This window comes from Furipterus horrens, unplaced genomic scaffold (genome assembly GCF_987537825.1).
Source record: "Furipterus horrens unplaced genomic scaffold, mFurHor1.1.pri manual_scaffold_2, whole genome shotgun sequence".
Lineage (NCBI taxonomy): Eukaryota > Metazoa > Chordata > Mammalia > Chiroptera > Furipteridae > Furipterus > Furipterus horrens.
This window is the reverse complement of record NW_028327172.1, coordinates 116,279,412-116,289,082: the sequence shown is the minus strand read 5'-3', so window position 1 is coordinate 116,289,082 and position 9,671 is coordinate 116,279,412. Positions and strand designations below refer to the sequence as shown.

The 9,671-nt window shown below is 36.9% G+C and overlaps 1 pseudogene; it reads left to right on the top strand.

The window, feature by feature from the left end:
- Positions 1 to 6,554: 6,554 nt before the first annotated feature.
- On the top strand, positions 6,555 to 6,727 carry LOC150019338 (U1 spliceosomal RNA; annotated as a pseudogene).
- The last annotated feature ends 2,944 nt before the right edge of the window (positions 6,728 to 9,671 follow it).

Here is a 9,671-nt window from a genome sequence, read left to right as displayed (position 1 = left end):
AGCTGTATAGTCTCCACCAAAAAACTACTCTACCTATTAGTAAATTTGACAAAATAGCCAGATACAAAGTCAATATTCAGAAATTGATGTCATGTTTGTACATCAACAATGAAATATAAGAGAGAAAAACTAGGAAAAAATCTAATTTACTATAACAACAAGAAAAATAAAGTACCTAAGAATAAATTTAACCAAGGAGGTAAAATACCTGTACTCAGAAAACTATAGAACACTGAAAAAGTAAATTGAGGAAGATACAAATAAATAGAAGCATATATTGTGTTCATGGAGTGGAATAATTAACATCATTAAAATGTCCATACTACCCAAAGCAAACTATAGATTCAATGCTATTCCTATTAAAATATCAAAATCGTATTTCACAGATCTAGAATACTTCCAAAATTTATATGGAACCAAAAAAGGCCCTGAATAGCCTCAGCAATCTTGAGAAAGAAGAATAAGGGGGATCACAATACATGATATCAAACTGTACTACAAGGCCACTGTAATCACAACAGTCTGGTCCTGTCATAAGAACAGACACATAGATCAATGGAACAAAATAGAGTGCTATAAATAACCATGTCTCTATGGTCAATTGATATTTGACAAAGGAGGCATGAGCATAAAATGGAGTAAAAATAACCTCTTCAATACACTGTTTTGGGAGAACTGGACTTGTACATGCAAAAAAAAAAAAAAAATGAAGCTAGGCCATCAACTTACACCATACAGAAGAATAAATTCAAAATGGATAAAAGACTAAAATATAAGTTGTGACACCATAAAAGTCCTAGAGGAAAACAAAAGCAGAAAAATTTCAAATATTCTATGTAGCAATATTTTTGCCAATATATATCATAGGCAAGGGAAATGAAGGAAAAAAATAAACAAATGTGACTATATCAAATGAAAAAGCTTCTGCACAGCTAAAGAAACCACCACCAAAATGAAAAGGGAACCAACTGTATGGTAAAAAATATTTGCCAATGATACATCAGACAAGGGTTTGATTTCCAAAATATATAAAGAACTCATATGACTCAACACCAGGAATACCAACAATCTAATCAAAAATAGGTGAAGGACCTGAACAGGCACTTCTCCAAGAGGACAAACAGATTCCCCATAGGCATATGAAAAGATGCTCAACATCACTAGCCATCACAGAGATGCAAATTAAAACCATCTTGAGCTATCACCTCACACTAGTCAGAGTGGCCATCATTAACAAATCAACAAACAAAAAGTGCTGGTGAAGATGTGGAGAAAGGGGAACCCTAGTGCACTATTGGTGGAATGCAGACTGGTACAGCCACTTTGGGAGACATTATGGAATTTCCTCAAAAAATTAAAAATGGAACTGCCTTTTGATCCAGTGATTTTGCTGCTGGGAATATATGCTAAGACTCCAGAATCACCAATTTAAAAGAACTTATGCGTTCCTATATTCATAGCAGCACTATTTATAATAACCAAGATTTGTAAGCAGCCTTAGTGTCCATCAGTAGATGAATGGATTAAAAATCTGTGGTATATTTACACAATGGAGTACTATGCAGCAGAAAGAAAGAGGGATCTCCTAGCTCTTACAACAGCATGGATAGAACTGGAGAATATTATGCTAAGTGAAATAAGCCAGTCAGTGAAAGACAAATACCATATGATCTCACTTACAAGAGGAGTCTAATGAACAAAATAGAACCACAAGTATGGAAATGAGGAACAGATTGACAGTGATCAAAGGAAAGGGGGATAATGGTGGAAAGAAGGGGAAGGAACTAACTAAAGAGCATGTTCAAATGACCCATAGATACGGACAACAGTGTGGGAATTGACTGTGGGTGTCAGGGGTGAGATGAGTAGAGGATGCAAAGGGGGAAAAATTGTGACACCTCTAATAGGATAACAATAAAAAGTCTTTAAAAGGAAAAATAAAAACAATTTCATTAAAAAATTATGTCAGAAATTTTTAAAAATGAAAGTTAAACTAATCTTACAAGTAAATAAAGATTTTAAAGACTTAAAATATTCAATTTGGGCTTGAATGTGGAAAAAAAGATTCTTACATATTGCTTGTAAGTTATGGTATAGTCATATAATAAAATACTCTTCAGCAATTTAATATGTCACAGATGGACATTTGCAAACATGAAAATATTTTCACAACTGTTGTAACATGAATTTAAAAAGCATTGAAGAGCATACATCATATAAAATTATGGACACAAAATATTTTGGAAGGAAATACATCTTGACATTATTCATGTTTACCTCTGGATAGTTAGATTTGAGTTTTTATTATCAATATTTTATAAGACTTCTACCATAAACATGTATTATATTTAAAACAAACTTAAAGTCAAATTGGTAAAGGAAACTTTAACCTGTGTTCACAATTTCTATTAAGGATATACATTTCTGAAGTAATTTTCTACTTTAAATATTCTCCTTAGCAGCAATAGGTCATTGACATTAACAAAGAATATTATCACTGCTACTGATTTCACTTGAAATCGTGTGCAGTGTACAAATTTGCTTTACACATTTGGTTTTATTGTAATTCCTTATGATAAGGTAGCTATCACAAACAAATGATAAATTTTCTTTTCTTTAGGTGTATTTTCACTTAAGCCATGGCTCTTATTTGCTTTGCTGAATAATTAACTTAATGGATGAATATTTTTTGAATTAGTAGATAGTGCTCTGGGTTAGATTGTGTCCCCCCCCACATCCCAATGCATGTTGAATCCCTAAGCCCCAATGTGACTGTATTTGGAATGAGGAAGTAATTAAGGTTAAATGATATCATAAGATGGGACCCTAATTGATAGAATTGGTGTTCTTAAAAGAGGAGACACCATAGAGCTCTCTCTCTCTTTCTCTCTTTCTCTGACATGTGAGGACACAGTGAGAAGGTGGCCATCTACAATCCAGAATAAGGGCTCTCACTAAATCAGTTGTTTGGTACCTTGATCTTGGACTTCCCAGGATCCAGAACCGTGAGAAATAATGACCTGTGTTATTTTGTTATGGCAGCCCAAGTGGACTAAGATAAGCAGTACAGTATTTGCTTAGATAAGAATTTGGCCAGTTCAATAGCTCCTTCACATGAAACAGTGTACTACAATAATCCTTTTAATGAATCCTGTCCATGGTGAGAAAACTAACATTGTATTTGATTATTAAGGAAAAAATTAACATTGCTTATAAACTAACATGCACAGGAAACTATTGTAAATCTGAAATTAATTACACTTACAACTCCCTGTTCTTTTTGGCCATCTCCAAGTCTGTTGTTGAAAAAAAAAATCCACCTTTTGTAGAAAACGTCATTATTTTTAGTATTAGAAATAATCTTTCAATGAGACTGATTTAGGATTGACTCTCAGCTTTCCTTCTTTTCCAGCTCTGTGACTTCAGGAAAGTTATTTTATCTATCTGAGCCCCAATATAGCTGTAGAACAGAGAAAATCATAACTAATTTAAGGTGATGTGGTGAGGGCTCAGTAAGATGATATTTGTTAAGTGTAATTTGCACATGTTAAATTCTCAACAAGTTCTACTTTCCTTTCATGGCCACCTGCTGAACCAGGAGTAGAAAGATGTTGCTACCTGTATCTCAATAATCAAATGAACTGATGAAAATTAGGGGTTTGAGCGTGGTCTTTTCATTTCCATTTTGACTCCACTGCTCTAATTTTGATTTATATCTTCTTACTTAAAGAAATATTTCTAATGAAAAATCTCCTACACCCCCACACCCACCCAACACACACACATAACTCATAATCTTCTTGTACAAGGCTAGGGGGGTTTTATAAAACATAACCTTGATATTTTCACTTTAATACTGAGAAAGTTCAATAGCCATCTTCCTCTGTAAAAAGAAATGAAAACTCTTTAAAATGCCATTTGAAGTAATATACAATTAGATCCTACCTACTTTCGAAAATCCTGCTCTAGACTTCATCCCTTCGCACACTCTATACTCAGTCAGAATGTACCCTACATTGCCCCATCCATTCAAAGGTCCCCTCCATTTGGAATTATATTTCCTTTCTCTCTCCTTGTCAAGATATACATAGCCCTGTTTAAATGTCATCTCCGTGGATATTTCCCAATCACATTGTTTTGACTTATCTGATAACTCACTTTTACACTTCTAATAACAGAATGTTTCCCTTTATCACCTTCTGGAGTTTAAGTTCCTTGAAAGCAGAAAAGACATCTAATTCATCTTGGTATTTTAAAAATATTTTATTTGGTTATTTTTAGAGAAAGGGGAAGAGAGGGAGAGAGGGAGAGAAACATTGATGTGCAAAAGAAACATTGGTCAGTTGCCTCTCACACTGGCCTGCAGCTGGGCACCTGGTCCACAACCCAGGCATGTGTCCTAACTGAGAATTGGACCAGTGACCTTTTGGTGTACAGGATGATGCCCAATCCACTGAGCTACATCAGCCAGGGAGATCTTGGTATTTTTGTATCTGTCTCCAGTGAGCATTAAGTATTGGCTTGCAGGGTGTTCCTGAACCCACAGTCACCCAGTCATAGATTAAGAGACTGACCCAAAGATGAATTGTCTTGGGGAGAGAGAAGGGAGAGTGCCCCTAGGGTGGGGTTACTATTGTTCTTCTTCTCAGCAGAGCTTTTATTGAATAGAGTACGTGCAGAAATGCATGACTCAAGAGAGGCAGCCCCCCTCCCAACTATCATTAGTAAAGACAAAGATAAATAAATCAATATATAGTGATAAGTGGTTCAGACTTTCAGGGCCAGAGTACATTGCAAACGTTTAGACTACCCTCCTGGAGTTAGATTCCATTGATATAGATCTGGACATAGACAAAGCAGAGCAGGCTTCATAACCTTCAAAGGGTACATTGCGTTCCTATTCCTTCCTCCAGAGTATGGGATATCAGTTTGGCCATAGAATCATGTGTACCAGCTATCTTTAAGACTTTGGGGCCCGTGTTTCAGTCCCAGCTTATACAGCGGTTACAGTTTCCCATACCACACAAAACAGTCTCCCACACTGGATGAACTGAATTTGTTAACAAAAAGATTATGCTTTCCTCTATGTGTCATCTTTTCCCACCCATTCAGGATATTTTATAAGCTTTGCTGAAACAGTTTCCAGCTTACCTGTCCTACACAGATCACTATATCCACTATAGCATTATGCTCTCTGCTAGAGCCCAGCAGGACCTGCTCTCATGTTTACCAGCTCTACCTTAACCTTTCCTTACCTTCCTACCCTCCAGTCTCACCCTGAAAATCCAGAAAGGAAATGGTGTGGGATGATCAGAGCCAATGAAACTGAAAGTGAAAGGCAATATCACTGGAAGAGCACATGAGCTTTAACCAACCAGGTATTAAGGAAATCACACAGGAGAGGCTGAAAGAGGTAAGGACAGTAAGTGGAAGAGACAGCAATCTCAATGTTGCAAATAAGGCTTTAATGGCACTCTCCAATGACAATCACTAGGATTCAAGAACCCACAAATTCTTTCATATCTTAGCTTCTGTGTTATCCTTCATGATCACTAAAATTTTCAGACTTATAGGAGGAAACTACCAATTTTTACATACAGAATGACTTCACTGTTGCCTCCAGAGTTGAAGGCACCACCCTTAAGCCAGTAACATCTTGTTGCTTTATAGGTCTGCATGAAAATTTTGCTACTCCTTAGATGTAAATTTTATATTTGACCTAAGTGTTGAATTGACTCTCTTCCCATTGTTTTATTTTTCTGGGTTAAAAAAAAAATTTTCCCATTGTATCAATTTTAAAATATTATTTAAATATTGCCTTTTGTTTACTCCCTGGTCTCCTATGTGATATTATAATGCCTCTTTCTGGAGCTCCAGAACTTTAGGTATATTTGTGTATTGGGCACTTCCATTTGGATGTACATCTGTCATTTCAAAATCCACATGTCCAAAGTGTAGTGATCCTTTCCTCTCCCAGCCTATTTTTACATCTGTGATCCCTCTGTAAGTGGCAAAGACCAGAGAGAATTGACCTACATTTCTCTGTCTCCACCTTCAACATCCAGCCAATCAATTAATCCCACCAATGTTATCTCCTAAATATATCTTTATACACTTAGTACCTATTATTTAGCTCACCGCCTCATCCAGGCTATCATGCTCTCTCTTTTGTGCTACTATAATGGGTACCTACCTAGTCTTTCAGTCTCCAGCTTCATTGCTGTCTAACCCATTCTTAATCACACAGACAGATAACAATAATCATTCTAAAAAGCCAGAATGATCATGAGTCTTCCTCTTTGGAAAGAATCCAAAACCTCTTGGCCACTCTAAGGACAACATATTAAGTCCTTAAATGTTGTTCTTGGAATTGTTTAGGAAAGTCCCTTAAATGGAGCCCAAGACTTTCTGGCACAATTATATAATTTTTTTCCTTAGAGGAATAGATGTGATTTACAGTTTTTGTCTTTTATTATTAATCTTAAGCAAAGTATGCCAAGGGCTGGGCACTTTTCTGACAGACATTAACTGTCTGCTTTAAGAGAGGTAAACACATACTTACCTGGCAGGGGAGATACCATGATCACGAAGGTGGTTTTCCCAGGGCGAGGCTTATCCATTGCACTCTGGATGTGCTGACCCCTGCGATTTCCCCAAATGTGGGAAACCCAACTGCATAATTTGTGGTAGTGGGGGACAAAAAAAAAATCATACATATTTGCCTTTTTATTTATACATAAAAATTAATGAGAAGCTTGTCCTTTGTACCCTAAATCATAGCAAAAATTATGTTGTGATTAAATGTTCCTATGGACCCACATTATTTCTCTGATAAAGTGATAAAATGAAACAAAACAATCTCCTTTTCCTTCATTCCTGGGAAGGTCACCAGATTGTCCCAAAGGGTCCTCAGCTGTAACCTGCAAATAACATTCTTCTGTGGCCCTCTAATAAACAAGTAGCAATCTAGTGCTGAGTCTCAGTTTTCCAGGTAACTAAAGATTCGTACTTTCAGGGAGGTCAGTACCTGAGTACTAATTGCCTTCCACATCAGTGTAAAGAACAATGACAATGTAATGGATGGTGGGAGAATGTGATTTAACACTATGCTCATGAAAACCCAACTGAATCAATTTTCCACCAGGCATGTGTATCTTGGTCTGTCTTTTCCACAAAATTGTTATAGTTTTTATTAACTTAAATGTATATAGCTTTTCTATTAAATAATTAGAGGTTTTACCTATGAATATATATAATAACATTTTATAAATTTTAGTATGTAGTTTTTGAAAATTTCTACAATTTAATTTTTTCTTTGAAACAATAGCTAACTAGAGTTTTGGTTTGTTTATTGGTTGGTTGGTTAATTTTAGCTTAAATCTACGTGATTTAATTTTAACCTAGTTTTTAGACTGTATGACTTGTATAATTAGTACTCTTCAGAGCTAATAGAAGTTTTGCTTATAGCTTGTTCATGAATTCTGTAAGTTTTCCATACGTGATGAAATAAGAGGACAGCCTCTGTATACAGAATGAGTAGCACGTGTAATTTTACCTTATTGTTTTTATTACTGAAAGTTTCTTTACATATTAAGTATATGTGTGCATATGAATGAGTAATGTATATTTGAATCATATATTTGAATCACCCGGGGCTTTTGTTAGAACGTAGACTCTGATTCAGTAAGTGTGAGGTGGGCCCTGAGATTCTGTATTACTAACAAGCTCCATGGTGATGCCCATACTGCTGGTCTGTGGGCCTCACTTTGAGTAGCAAGGACTTAAGACATTTTTCATGACAGCCCAGATAAAGTGGCCCAACTTGTAGGCATTTTTCTCCCTTAGAGTAGATCAGCACTTCCAAGTCCCAATTAAGTGTTTGCTTCCCTCATTTTCTCTATAATTCTAATTTTTAAAATATTACATTAGTTAATGTTGGACTGTTTCTTGACAATGCAGCTTTCCTTTTATCGATACAAAATAATTCTCTTTGTCAGGTCTCATGATTCTTTACCTAGTCTGTATGATGTTCATAACGTTATCTTGATTTCTTTTTGTTTGAATTTTCCCAATGTATGTCTAAAACATAATATATGCTCTATAAAAGTACCTGACTAAATAAAATAATCAGAACTTCCAGCCAACATGGAGGTGTAGGTATACATGCTTTGCCGCCTTCCACAACCACAAGATCGATTACATCTACCTCAAAAAAACAAAAAAAAAAAAAAAACAAAAAAAAAAACCCCAGAACTACCAGGAAATTAAATTGCATGGAAGTCCAACAAAGATATAAAGAAGCAATACTCAGTCAGCAGGTAGAAGGGGTGGAGCCAGCGTAGAGAGGACACGGTGTAGTGGCTCTGACAACAGTGGCAGCAGTCATGGCAGCAAGGCAGTGGCTGTGGCCAGGGTCAAAAAGAACAGTCACACATTATAAAAGCCAGGAGAGACACCTGGTGAGTAATCTCAGTCCCGGGCCAGACCATGCAGCTCTCAGTTCCAGTGCTGGGAAAATAAAGCCACATTGCTTCTAGCTGTGAAAACAAGTGGGGGTTGGGGCAGCGGAAGAAGCTGCACATCTCTCCTGAGAGTTTGTTTAGAGGCCCCCTGGTCCTAGAACATCCACAAACCCACCCACTCTGGGAACCACCATCAAGGAAACAGCTAGGGGGAATTAGTCACAAGGGGGAAGTGGGGGAAGTGATGGGAAAAGGAGTGAGTGCTGAGCAAGTGGCATTGTTTTCTCTCTGACCCTGCCCCCACATACAACACCAGAAGATGGTGAAATGGATCATCCCCTACTGACAAACACCTCAGGCTCTGCCCCTTAAATGTAACAGGTGTGACAGCTCTATCTAAGACACAGAGGGAAACACAGAAGATTGTCAAGTTGAAGAGACAGAGAAGTATGGCCCAAAAGGGGAAACAGATCAAGGTTCCAGTGGAAGAACTAAGCGATGAGGAAATAGCCAACCTAACAGATGAAGAATTCAAAACACTGGTGATAAAGATGCTCACGGGCTTGACAGATATGCTTGAGTACAGCAAACGCATAAGGGAAGAAGTAAGGGCTATGCTAAGTGAAATGAAGGAAAATCCACACGAAACCAATGGTAAAGGGAAGAAAGTCAGAGTTCTGAGCAACAACTTGGAACATAAGGAAGAAATAAGCAGTCAACCAGTACAGAATGAAGTAACTAGAATTGAAAAAAATTAGGAGAGCCTTAGAGCCTCTGGGAAAACTTTAAATGTGCCAACATCTGAATTATAGGCATACCAGAAGGAAAAGGGGAAGAACAAGAAATTGAAAACTTATGTGAAAAAATAATAAAAGAAAACTTACCTAATTTGGCAAATGAAATAAACATTCAAGTCCAGGAAGCACAGGGAGTCCTAAACAACCTGGACCCGAAGACACCACACCAAGACACATCATAATTAAAATGCCAAAGGTTCAAGATAAAGAGAGAATCTTAAAAGCAGCAAGTGAAAAGAAGAGAGTTACCTACAAATAAGTTCTCGTAAGACTGTGAGCTGATTCCCGAAAAGAAACTTTGCAGGCAAGAAGGGACTGGCAGGAAGTATTCAAAGGATGAAAAGCAAGGACCTGCAACCAAGACTACTCTATCCAGCAATGCTATCATTTAGAGTGAAAGCACAAAGTGCTT